The 13,342-nt window shown below is 39.2% G+C and overlaps 1 non-coding gene across 1 annotated transcript; it reads right to left on the bottom strand.

Moving 5' to 3' along the window:
• Window positions 1-3,038: 3,038 nt before the first annotated feature.
• LOC122436163 lies at window positions 3,039-3,172 on the bottom strand. Its single transcript, XR_006267923.1, has one exon. It is a non-coding gene; the product is annotated as a U8 small nucleolar RNA (small nucleolar RNA).
• Window positions 3,173-13,342: the final 10,170 nt, after the last annotated feature.

The following is a 13,342-nucleotide window of genomic DNA, read 5'->3' as shown; positions in this document are numbered from 1 at the left end:
CCAATCCACTTGTACTTGGGAAGACTCGTGTGACTACACAGACACTGAAATATGAACAGAAACAGTGTTTGTCACCCCCTGGGCCAAGGTATTTGAAAGCAAGTATGCCACCTCCATGCTTTCTGTTCCATTCAGCAGCAAACATGGAGACCGTTCATTGAGAAGTGGAAGTACTGATGGGAACAGCCTGATCCCTGGGTTGTATGGCAGTGGAGGCCCCTGTCCACCCACATTGGACTTCATATGTATAGGAATAAACTGTTGCTTTAAGCCATTGTGGGTCTGCAGGTTTTGTCTGTTGCATCAGTTACTTTATCTGATCAATGCATACCTACTATTTTGGTAGTTAGATGTATTTAAATATTATAGTTACAAAGGTAATAAATAGTACATGTATTTTTCTTGCAAAAAATTCTAACAAATACAAATATATTACAGTCTCCCCCTTCCCTCAAAATCCAGCCCCCTCCTCAGAGGCAACCACAATTAACAATGTGAAAGCAAAAGTTGCTCAGTCATGTCTGACTCTTTGCAACCCAATGGACTATAGAGCCCATGGAATTCTCCAGGCCAGAATACTGGAGTGGGTAGCCTTTCCCTTCTCCAGGAGATCTTCCCAACCCAGGTATCAAACCCAGGCCTCCCGCATTGCAGGTGGATTCTTTACCAGCTAAGCCATAAGGGAAGCCCAACAACCTGATGTGTGTCACTTTAAAGCTAATCTGAGGCTTTCTCATATGTAGATGCACTACAAAAAATATAAAAAAAATAGGCACTGGTGGTAAGAGTGAATGAGGGTCTGCCTGCCAATGCAGGGGACATGGGTTCCATCCCAGGAATCTTCCAGGAAGATCCCACACGCCGCAGAGCAACTAAGCCCATGCACCACAACTACTTAGCCCACACTCTAGAGCCTGTGAGCTGCAACTACCGAGCCCATGCACCTGGAGTCTGTGCTCTGCAACAAGAGAAGCCACCACAATAAGAAGCCTGAGCACCACAACTGGAGAGTAGTCCCCACTCACTGCAATGAGAGAAAGCCCACACACAGCAACAAAGACCCAGTGCAGCCAAAAATAAATAAATAAATAAATAAATTTTAGAAATGTATATTGAATTTAACATACATGATCGACAACGTAATATTGTTCTGCCTCCTGACCCTGTCACTTAACGAAACGAATGTGGATATTTCCATGACAGCACACATAGATCCACCACACTCTTTTAACTATTCTCTAGGGTTATTTTTCTTTAAAAAAAAAATGCCTATTGAGATACAGTTGATAACAAATTGCAATTTTAAAATGTACAATTGGATGAGTTTGGACATTTGCATACACCTGTGAGGACTTCCCTGGTAGCTCAGCTGGTAAAGAATCCACCTGCAAAGCAGGAGACCCAGTTCAATTCCTGGGGCAGGAAGATCCCCTGGAGAAGGGATAAGCTAATCACTCCAGTATTCTTGGGCTTCCCTGGTGGCAGAGATGGTAAAGAATCCGCCTGCAATGAGGGAGTCCTGGGTTCGATCCCTGGATTGGGTAGATCTCCTGGAGGAGGGCTTGGCAACCCACTCCAGTATTCTTGCTTGGAGAATCCCCATGGACAGAGGAGCCTGGGGGGCTATAGTCTACAGGATTGCAAAGAGTCAGACATGACTGAGCAACTAAGCACTCAGCACAGCACATACACCTGTGAAATCATCACCACAATCATTGGAACAGACATCTCCATCACCTCCAAAAGTGTCCTCATGTCCCTTTGGTTTTTTCTTTCAGAGTGAAAACACCTGACAAGAGATCTATGCTCTTCCAAACTTTTTCAGTATTGTTACCTATGGGCACTATGCTGTACAGCAGATCTCTAGAACTAATTCATTTTGCATATCTGAACCAGTGTAACAATTGAAAGGAAAAAAAAAAGTGAAAGTGTTAGTCGCTTAGTCATGTCTGACTTTTTGCGATGCCATGGACTATAGACTGCCAGGTTCCTCTGTCCATGGGATTCTCCAGGCAAGAATACTGGAGTGGGTTGCCATTCCCTTCTCAAGGGGATCTTCCCGACCCAGAGGTCGAACCTGTGTCTCCTGCATTGCAGGCAGATTCTTTACTATCTGAGCCACTAGGGAAGCCCATTGAGCAACTCATTTCCACCTCACCCCAGACCCTGGTAACTACAGTTATTTCTCTGCTTCTATGAGTCTGATGATTTTAGGTACCTCCCTTAAGCAGAACCATGCAGTATTTGTCCTTCTGTGACTGGCTTATTTCACTTAGCATAATGTCCTTCAAGTCCATCATATTGTTGCAAATGGCAGGATTTCCTCTTTTAAGACTGAATAATATTCCATTGTGTATGTGAGTGTATGTATGTGTATGAATCACATTGTCTTTCTTCATTTACCTTTGATGGACATTTGGGTTGTTTCCATATCTTTGCTGAATAGTGCCAGAAGGAATATGAATGCAGACATCTTTTCAAGATCCTGATTTCCATTCTTCTGAATACATATCTAGAAATGAGACTGCTGGATTATACGGTAGTTCTACATTTAACTTTTTAAAGAAAATTTCATACTGTTTTCTATAGTGGCTGCACCATTTTACATGTCCACCAATAGTATACAGGGCTTCCCTGATGGTTCAGCGAGTAAAGAATCCTCTTGCAATGCAGGAGACATAGGAGATGTGGGTTCGATCCCCGGGTGGGGAAAGAAACCATGAAGGAGGAAATGGAAACCTACTCCAGTATTCTTGCCTGGGAAACCCCGTGAACAGAGGATTCTGGAGGGCTACAGTCCATGGGGTCCCAAGAGATGGACATGACTACACAAGCACGAATTGCAGAAACAATACACAAAAGTTCAATTTCTCAACATCCTGGCTAACACTTAATTATCCTTTTTAAAAATTATAACCATCCTAACTGGTGTGAAGTATTATCTCATTGTGGTTTTGACTTTCATTTTCTTGATAATTAGTGATATTGAACATCTTTTCATACCTTTTGGCCATTTGAAGGGAAGATCATCAAGAAGAATATGACAGGAGCAATCAAGGTGTTGTAAGTCTTCATTATGCACAGATGTTAATCACACATCATGGGAAATCCAGTCATCATGTTCCAATCTTCACTCCAAGAAAAAGACAGGTAAGGATTATCTTACTTCTGTTTGTATGATAATTAACCATTCTCCTCCTGATGGACATTAAAAACTGTTTGAGATTTGTTGCTATGAGTAATAGGACTGAAATCAGTATCTTTGAACATGAAACCTTAGACAGATATGCATACTTTCTCTCAGGAAAGACACAGTAACATGTATACTTAATTAAACTGGGCAGAGTGTGAAGACTTAAAATTTTTACAAATATTGTTGAACTTCTGTTCCAAAAATTCCATACCAGTTTATAGTCTCTCAGATTCATGTGTGTGAATGCTTTACATTCTCATAAGCATTTTATTTCATCAGTCTTTTAAATTTTGGCCAAATTTTGGGATGAAAGGTACTGTCTCATTGTTATTTTAGTTCCTTATTTTCAAATAGATTGAGTATAAAATTAAACTCTGACCCATATGGAGCTAGACTTCGGCATTAATGTCTTGAATGCCAGGATTCTCCTAGGCGTACTTCACATTCTGAAATATCAACAAGATATCCCTCCTTTACTTTGAAAAGCAAGAACTGAATGAGAATGATCAGTTTCTGGGCAAGAGAACTGGGCAGGACGCCCTTAGGTAGTGAAGATCTGAGATCAGAAAAATTGCCAGAGGTCATGAGAGGCCACATGAAAAACCTCATCCAGAGAGCCCATGGCAGGCTGGCAGGCAGCATTCTGGATTTAGAGTTTAACAGAAGGGAGAGAAAGGACCCTAAGGGGAGAAGGTGGAAAATCTGGGCAGAGGGTTCAAGATCACTTCTGTTAATCAGCTTGGGAAATCTCTGAATTACCACCAGCAGCTGGAAGTTGAGAAGTCTCTGGGCATATCTACTGGATGAAAGGCATAGAGAGGCATGCCAAACATCTCACGTACCTTTGAATTCTCTGTGCCTACCATCAGGCAGAGTATAGGGAGCTTTCCTGTGTCAGCCAGTGATTCTAGATGCTGGGAGAGCTACATCTCTTGGCTATTCTGGTGGTTCACTGCGTCCTTGCTAGTGTTCCTGGCTGGGAGCTGTGCTGATGTCTGCTGGAGACTGGTATTTTCACCCTGTGTACAGGCCCTCCTCCACTGAATTTGGGGCAGTGTGAGTGGGAAGGCTTGGGAAGTGGTGACAGTTGAGACAGAACACAAATACCAGTAAGTAGTGGAAGGGAACCTAAAACTACAGAGAAGGAGAAACTGGCGGGAGATGTCCTGAGGCTAATTACCTCAATGACTGCATATAAAGAGCTGAGTGTGGGTATGTTTGGAAAAAATAATCTAGATGACATCTCCAGCTCAGACTGTCCCACATGGTTCCTGAATTCTTTTTTTTTCCCAATTCTTTTCAGTTCTATTTCTTATCAATAACTGTATAAAATAGTTATATCTATCTCTTGATTTAACAACTGTGACAGGGTGATTTATTTACTTTAAATGTTCAGAACAGATTTTAATTTTTATACATAAAAATTTCATTCAAATCCTAATACACCAAATATTGGCAAAAATCACGAACAATAAACAGTAAACATAAATGCAAATGAATAATAAACACAGGAATATGTTAAACATGAAAAAACAATGTTATTTTTTCACCTATTAAAGCAAAATTATAAACCTAATTGTAATTATGTTACAGTATTCCCATGTATCCAAATAACTGTTTGTGGTTTTCGTTTGGTTTTTTTTTTTTTTGGTATCTTTGGCTAGTTTTGATATCCAGGTGACAGTGACTTCACCAGTTAAGTTTGGGAGTGTTCCTTTCTCTGCAATTTTTTGGAATAGTTTCAGAAGGATAGGTGTTAACATTTCCCTAGATGTTTGATAGAATTTGCCTGGGAAGCCATCTGCATGAGGACTATTGTCTGTTAGAAATTTTTAAATCACAGTTTCAATGTTAGTACTTATGATTGGTCTGTTCATATTTCTTGCTTCTTTCTTGGGAGACTGTACTTTTCTAAGAAATTGTCTATTTCTTCTAGGTTTTCCATTTTATTGGCGTATAGTTGCTTATAGTAGTCTCTTATGTTCCTTTGTATTTCTGTGGTTTCCGTTTTAATTTCTCCTTTTTCACTTCTAATTTTATTAATTTGAGTCTTCTCCCTTGTTTGTTCTTCATGAGTCTGGCCGAAAGTTATCAATTTGGTTTATATTTTAGAATAATCAGCTTTTAGGTTCATTGATCTTTTCTATTGTTTTCTTCATCCTATATCATTTATTTCTGCTCTGATCTTTATGATTTCTTTCCTTCTACTAACTTTAGGTTTTTTTTGTTTCTTCTCTAGTTGTTTTAGGTATAAGGTTAGGCTGTTTGAGATTTTTATTGTTTCCTGAGGTAAGATTGTATTGCTATAAACTCTCCTCTTAGAACTTCTGTGTTCCATAGGTTTTGGATCATCACATTTTCATTTTAATTTGTCTCTAGGCAATTTTTGATTTCCTCTTTGATTTCTTCAGTGATTTATTGGCTATTTAGCAAAATATTGTTTAGCCTCCATGTGCTTGTGGTTTTTTTAGCTTTTTTCCTTGTAGTTGATTTCTAATCTCATAGCATTCTGGTTGGAATATATGGGCATATATACATACACACACAGATACATTCCTATATAGTCATACTCATACTATACAAAAAAGCTGAAGCTCCAATACTTTGACCACCTGATACAAAGAGCTGACTCATTGAAATAGAGCCTGATGCTAGGAAAGACTGAGGGCAAGAGGAGAAGGGGGTAGCAGAGGATGAGATGGTTGGATGGTATCACTGACTCAATGGACATGAGTTTGAGCAAACTCTGGGTGATAGGGAAGGACTGGGAAGCCTAGCGTGCTGCAGTCTATGGGGTGGTAAAGAGTTGTACATGATTTAGTGACTGAACAGTAACAACATTTATATTAACAAATACACACAATTGATAGTTGTTTCTGTGTGAGTACCCATGCACAGACTTAACCCAGAAGGTGACTTTGTTTATATAGTTCCTTTTGCTCAATTATAAAATGAATGCCCATTACAAAGGCAAATACGCTGAAAAAAGTCAATAAATAATGGGACCACATCCTTGTGATCTTCTGAAAAGCCTCTGAATACACGGAGCTGCTCTTTTACCTTGCGTTGAAGGAAGTAGAATCTACCAAGCACTTCTATGGCCTTGTCAGCAAACTGGATGTCACTAATGTTGGGAGTCTGAATGGTGGTAAGGGCTGCCCAAGGGAGTATTCTGATGACTCTCCTTGGTACACTTTCATGAAAGGTAGCTGCCCTACTAAGGAGGAGATCAAGGAATTCTTGAATATAATGGGGGTGAGACGGAGAAAACACTTCATCGTTAAGAGCCCAGAAAGCCTATCACTCAAGATTTATGCAGGAAAAGTAACTGGAGTGCCAGCAGGTGCCAACAGTGATCCTCCATAGTATGAATTCCTGTGGGGTCCAAGGGCCCATGCAGAAACCAGCAAGATGAACATCCTGGAGTTTTAGGCAAGGTCACTTACACTATCCACAGTTCCTTCCCACACCAATATGAGGAAGCTTTTAGAAATGAGGAAAAGAGAACCTGACCAAGTTGTAGTGAGGGTAAGCACTACGGACACGGACAGCACCTGTTCCAGGGTCATGTCCAGTTTCTTCTCCTACCCACAATGAGTCTGTGTTGGTTTCTTTAATTTGTGGTTGAAGAGAGCAGTAAATGTTCCAACTAATGGAGAATTGGTACTGGGCTAGAAGAAACAACATTTATCATTTTGTCCTCCTGTTTTATGTGGTACCTTGGAGATTTCCCTTCCTTCCTTCTTTTTTTAAAATAAATTTTTCATTCTTTCTTAATTTCTTTTCTTCTTTCTAATTAATTCCTAAATGTGTCTTTTAACAGAAGAGTTAAGTAGCTTCAGAATATAAGTTTATTAATAAAAGCTTTGGTTACATACTTAACTCTGTATCAGGTTTAAGAGCATAGGAACTATGTATTTTGGAAAACAAATTGGGACATTTTTATCTTATTTTGTGATATAAAGCAGGACATTATGCGATTGAGTAGCTGTTTCTTTGGAAATATAAAAGAACTCAGTAGAAAAATTGTTGGGCTTAATAAATAGGTAATGTGAAAGATGGTCGACTCATGGCCTTCCTAATACTTTCAGTCCATCATTTTGTAAAATTAAAACATGTGTACATGAATTACTTAATCAAGAAAGTAGGAGAAATTAAAACAAATTAGATAGCACTTCATTGGCTCATTTATTCTCAAATATTAACAGACCACGTGCTCTGTGGAAGACACCTTGATATTCTTGGGGATGTTATCAATTGTGTGTCTAGGAGCAATTAGAAGTTAAAACGTATCACATTAACGCAATTTAAAAGGAGTAAAGGAATGGGAGCCCAAGAAAGAGCAGTTAGGTGTAAAAGCCCTGAGGCAAATCAATTTGGACATTTGGGAAACTGCAGCTTTTCAGTGTAAAGTAAGTTTTAGGCTTAGCTATACGGTGGATGAGGTAAGGCTATGGGGGACCCTCAGATGGTATGTCTCAAAGTTGAGAGACTAAAGCCTAAAGTATAAAATGGCCCTTAGCAGTTACTCTTGAATCCTAGATAAATTAGAAAGAAACTCTCCACTGGAAGAGACAAAGTAGGTGTTACTGTCCCAGTGCATTTGATCACAGTTTACAAAGTAGCTATTTTACATTCTCAACCACAAACTCATGCTATCTTCCATAAAAAAGGAAGGATGACTCAGAAGGTAGAAAGGAGAACTCACAAGACTGAGGTGATAACCAGAGTTTTTCCCAGGCTTTGAAATCAAATCAGGGAACTGAAACATTTGTCCATTGCTGTTGCCCAGTGACTCTTATACTTCCCATTTCCTTGTTTCTAAACAAGAATGTCTATAGATTCCTACTGCTATCTCTACATTGTACATTGGATTTGTTAGAACAGATGTCTTGTCTCTTTATCTTATATATCCACAAATGGAGATTTATTCTGCCCAGCTGGTATGCTCAACGAACTCCCACCCAAGAGTCTCATCATCTGCAGTCGGACCTGGTTTAGATGATGAGACTTGGATTTTAAGTCGGTTGTGTAATGAGGCAAAACTGTGGGGGATCTTGGGAGAGTGTGAATGAATTTTGTATAAGGTAGGGGCAGGAAATATCCTGGAGAATAAACTGTGGCAGGCAGAACCTTATGGGGCCCCCATGGTCGCCAATTCCTGGTGATCATGCCTTTGTATATTGGTTTTGGGTGGGGCCTCTGACTTGCTTCTAATTAATAGATTGTGAAGAAGCTGATGAGATGTCACACCTATGATGACATTACATTATATGTGTTACAGAACTAATTAGAAAAACAAACCATCCTGCTGATTCAAAAATTCCTCTCCACACATTATGCATAAAATAAAAAAAAACAAATATAGATTATTAAAGAAAGATCTGTCTTGAAAAAATTAATACCAAGGTACAAAGGGAATTTTGAAATAGGGGGAGGGGAACTATTGCAATAGAGAAAAGCTGTAACCATAAGATCTCCAAGAATCTCAAGTATTAGACAAAAAGGGTTTTTCTTTTCTAAATGGGAATAAACAACACTGGAAAGAACTGGGTGTGGGGAAAGGGGATGAAGTGGGTAGCGTGACTGGATACTGAATCAGAGAATGTTTTACCCTGAGGCCTGCCTATCCTCAAGACAGGTTGTCTGCTAGCTCTGGTGAGAGGAGGCCAAAATTTGGGAGCCTGGAAGAAAAAGAGAAACTTAACCCAAGTTTGGCTAACAAGCATTTTGTTTCAACTAATCACTTATAAAATAAAAAGTGGGATTTCTGAGTATCTGTATCTGACCTTGTCATAAGTAAACAAAGGAACATCCATGAGTCTTATTTAAATTATACGGAAGAATGGTTCTCTCAGGTAAGGATCTCTTAACCTTCACTGTTTTCCAGAATCACAGGGCTCAGGTAAAATATTATCATAGAGGAAACAAAATAATTTTAATACTAAATAAGCATAAACTGGAATATGATGTGCATCACAAGCAAACAACTAAAGAGATAGCAAAGTCAACAGGAAATCTCACCCTTTTATAGAGCCAAGCAGATACAACCCATTACATTCACGTTCTTGAGATAAAAGATAGCTAGACCTCCAGAAAGAGGACTTGATACCACTGTTGGTGCTTTGCTAAGTCTCTTCAGTCATGTCTGACTCAAACCAAATTTTTTTTTAATATGCTAGACAGCATATTAAAAAGCAGAGACATCACTTGGCCGACAAAAGTCAGTATAGTCAAAGCTATGGTTTTTCCAGTAGTCATGTACGGATGTGAGAATTGAACCAAGGAAGGCTGAGTGCTGAAGAATTGATGCTTTCTTGAGCTTTCTTGAGCTTTCTTGCTCAAGCTTCCAAAATCGGGGTGCTGGAGAAGACTCTTGAGAGTCCCTTGGACTCCAAGGAGATGAAACCAATCACTCCTAAAGGAAATCAGTCCTGAATATTCACTGGAAGGACTGATGCTGAAGTGCCAATACTTTGGCCACCTGATGCAAAGAGCTGACTCACTGGAAAAGACCCTGATGCTGGGAGAGATTGAAGGCAAAAGAAGAGAACGGCAGAGTACGAGATGGTTGGATGGCATCACTGACTTAATGGACATGAGTTTATGCAAACGCCGGGAGATAGTGAAGGACAGGGAATCCTGGTGTGCTGCAGTCCATAGGATCACAAAGAGCTGGACATGACTTAGCAACTGAACAACAATCATCATATGTCAGACAATTCTTCCTAAATGCATGTGGTAAGTGGGATGGCACACTGTGTTAGCCTTTATCCAAAGGAAAACATTCATGGGTGGAAAAATTGGCAAGAATATTGAAAAGAGAATGGTTTCCTATTTACAAGTTTTCTAAAGTAAATGCTCTAAAAAGAGAAAGTCTCATTCCTTTTTTGGGACACCAAAAGAATTTATTATTTTTTATTTTTTTAATTTATATTTTCCCTTCCAGTACCCTCCCTTTGTTACTACAAAATAGTAACACTACAGTTTTAAATTTTATTTCCACTGCCATTTCTACCTTTCACTGGGCAAATTACAGCCATCTAAATAACCAATAAATCTATGGTAAATTACAAAAGCAATGAAAATATAAAAATAAAGTAGGATGGATTGAAAAATTCAGTACATTATTTGCCTAGAGGGGAAAACTTTTAAATATGTCACACTAAAGGAGAATGGTTAAAGCAAATTCTTGGTTAGCAACATACAAAAGTTCTCCATCATACATTAATTTTAAAAACTGTTGTAATGCTTTATTGCTCAAGCTTCCAAATGATTAACTATTTGAGTATTATTTAGTAGTGCCTTGTAAAACAGTACCCATTCCAAGCCTAAGCTTAACTCCAGAGTCTGATAATCTAAAATTTTAATTAGGAGTTTCTCTTGCAAGGGCCAATAAATTTCTCAGTTTCCCTTAATAACATAAGTAAAATAATATTTATATGATCACTTAGAACTCTTAAATAAGTGCTCCATCTCACCACATATTTCCTCCCAGATGTGAAACTCTGGCCATTATCTAGTAACAAGATTTTATTACAAGGCACTTGTTGAAAGGTAGAGTTTGAATTTCCAGTGTTTAATGGGTTGTTTTTGTTTAGGTGCTAAGTCATGTCCAATTATTTTTGACCCCATGGACTGCATGCAGCACACCAGGCTTCCCTGTCCTTCACTATCTCCCAGAGTTTGCTCAAACTCATGACTATTGAGTCAGTGATGCCATCCAACCATCTCATCCTATGTCACTCTCTTCTTATTTTGCCTTCAATCTTTCCCAGCATCAGGGTCTTTCCCAATGAGTCAGTTCTTCCCATCAGGTGGCCAAAGTATTGGAGCTTCAGCTTCAGCATCAGTCCTTCCAATGAATATTCAGGACTTATTTTCTTCAGGATGGACTGGTTTGATCTCCTTGCAGTCCAAGGAACTCTCAAGAGTCTTCTCCAACAACACTTTTCAAAAGCATCAATTCTTTGGCACTCAGCCTACTTTATGGTCCACCTCTCACATCCATACATTACTACTGGAAAAACCATAGCTTTGACGAGACAGACCTTTGTTGACAAAGTAATGTTTTTGCTTTTTAGTACACTGTCTAGATTTATTATAACTTTCCTTCAAAGGAGCAAGTTATTTTAATTTCACGGCTGCAGTCAACATCTGCAGTGATTTTGGAGCTCACAAAAATAAAGTCTGTCACTGCTTCCATTGTTTCCCCAACTATTTGCCATGAAGTGATGGGACCAGATGTCATGGTCTTAGTTTTCTGAATGCTGAGTTTTAAGCCAGCTTTTCCCGCTCCCCTCTTCACCTTCATGAACAGGCTCTTTGGTTTTCTTTGCTTTCTGCCATTAGATTAGTGTTATCTACATGTCTGAGGTTGTTGATATTTCTCTCAGCAATATTGATTCCAGCTTATTATTCATCCAGTGCAATATTTTGCATGATGTGCTCTGTGCATAAGTTAAATAAACAGGGTTACAATATAGAGCCTTGATATACTCCTTTCCCAGTTTTGAACCAGTCTGTCCGGTTCTAACTGTTGCTTCTTGACCCATATACAGGCTTCTCAGGAAGTATGTAAAGTAGTCTGGTATTTCCATTAAGAATTTTCCAGAGTTTGTTGTGATCCACACAGTCAAAGGCTTTAGCGTAGTCAATGAAGCAGAAATAGGTATGTTTCTTGAATTTCCTTGCTTTCTCTATGATCCAACGGATGTTGGCAATTTGATCTCTGGTTCCTCTGCCTTTTCTAAATCTAGTTTGTCCATCTGGAAGTTCTTGGTTCCTGTACTGCTGAAGTTTCACTGAAGGGATTTTGAACATTACCTTACTAGCATGTGAAATGAATGCAATTGTAAGGTAGTTTGAACATTCTTTATCATTGCCTTTCTTTGGGATTTGAATGAAAACACCTTTTCCAGTGCTGTGGCCATGATGAGTTTTCCAAATTAGCTGACATATTGAGTGCAGCAGTCTAAAACCATCATCTTTTGGGATTTTAAAAATAGCTCAGCTGGAATTCTATCACCTCCACTTGCATTGTTCCTAGTAATGCTTCCTAATGCCCATGTGACCTCTCTCTCCAGGATGTCTGACTTTAGGTGAGTGACCACATCATCGTGGTTATCCAGGTCATTAAGATCTTTTTAGTACAGTTCTTCTGTGTATTCTTGCCACCTCTTCTTAATCTCTTCTGTTCTATTAGATCCTTGCCCTTTCTGTCCTTTCTTGTGCTCATCTTTCTATGAAATGTTCCCTTGGGAGCTCCAATTTTCTTGAAGAGATCTCTATAAGTATTTTCCATTCTATTGGTTTCCTCTATTTTTTTTTTTTTTTTTTGCATTATTCACTTAGGAAGGCTTTCTTATCTCTCTTTGCTATTCTCTGAAACTCTGCATTCAGTTGGGTATATCTTTCCCTTTTTCCTTTTCCTTTTGCTTTTCTTCTTTTCTCAGCTATTTTTAAAGCCTCCTCAGACAACCATTTTGCCTCCTTGCATTTTTTTTCCCCTTGGGGATGGTTTTGATCACTGCCTCCTGTATAATGTTACAAACCTCGGTCCATAGTTCTTCAGGCACTCTGTCTACCAGATCTAATCCCTTGAACCACCTCCACTATATAACTGACTTCCCTCATGGCTCAGCCCATAAAGAGTCTGCCTGCAATGCAGGAGGCCTGGATTTGATACCTGGATTGGGAAGATCACCTGGAGAAGGAAGTGGGAACCCATTCCAATATTCTTGCCTGGAAAATCCCATGGACAGAGGAGCCTGGCAGGCTACAGTTCATGGGGTCGCAAAGAGTCAGAGACGACTGAGCAACTTCACTTCACTTCACTGTATAATTACATGGGATGTGATTTAAGTCATACCTGAATGGCTTAGTAGTTTCCTCTACTTTTCTTCAATTTAAGCCCTGAATTTTGCAATAAGAAGCTCATTATCCTTAGCCACAGTCAGCTCCAGGTCTTGTTTTTGCTGACTGTGTAGAGCTTCTCCATATTTGGCTGCAACGAATATAATCAATCTAATTTTGGTATTGACCATCTGATGATGTCTATGTGTAGTCATCTCTTGTGTTGTTGGAGAAGGGTGTTTGCTATGACCAGTGTGTACTCTTGGCAAAGCTCTGTTAGGCATTGTCCTGCTT

This window comes from Cervus canadensis, chromosome X (assembly GCF_019320065.1).
Source record: "Cervus canadensis isolate Bull #8, Minnesota chromosome X, ASM1932006v1, whole genome shotgun sequence".
NCBI lineage: Eukaryota > Metazoa > Chordata > Mammalia > Artiodactyla > Cervidae > Cervus > Cervus canadensis.
The sequence above is the reverse complement of the archived record's forward strand: the minus strand, read 5'-3'. Positions and strand labels throughout refer to the sequence as shown.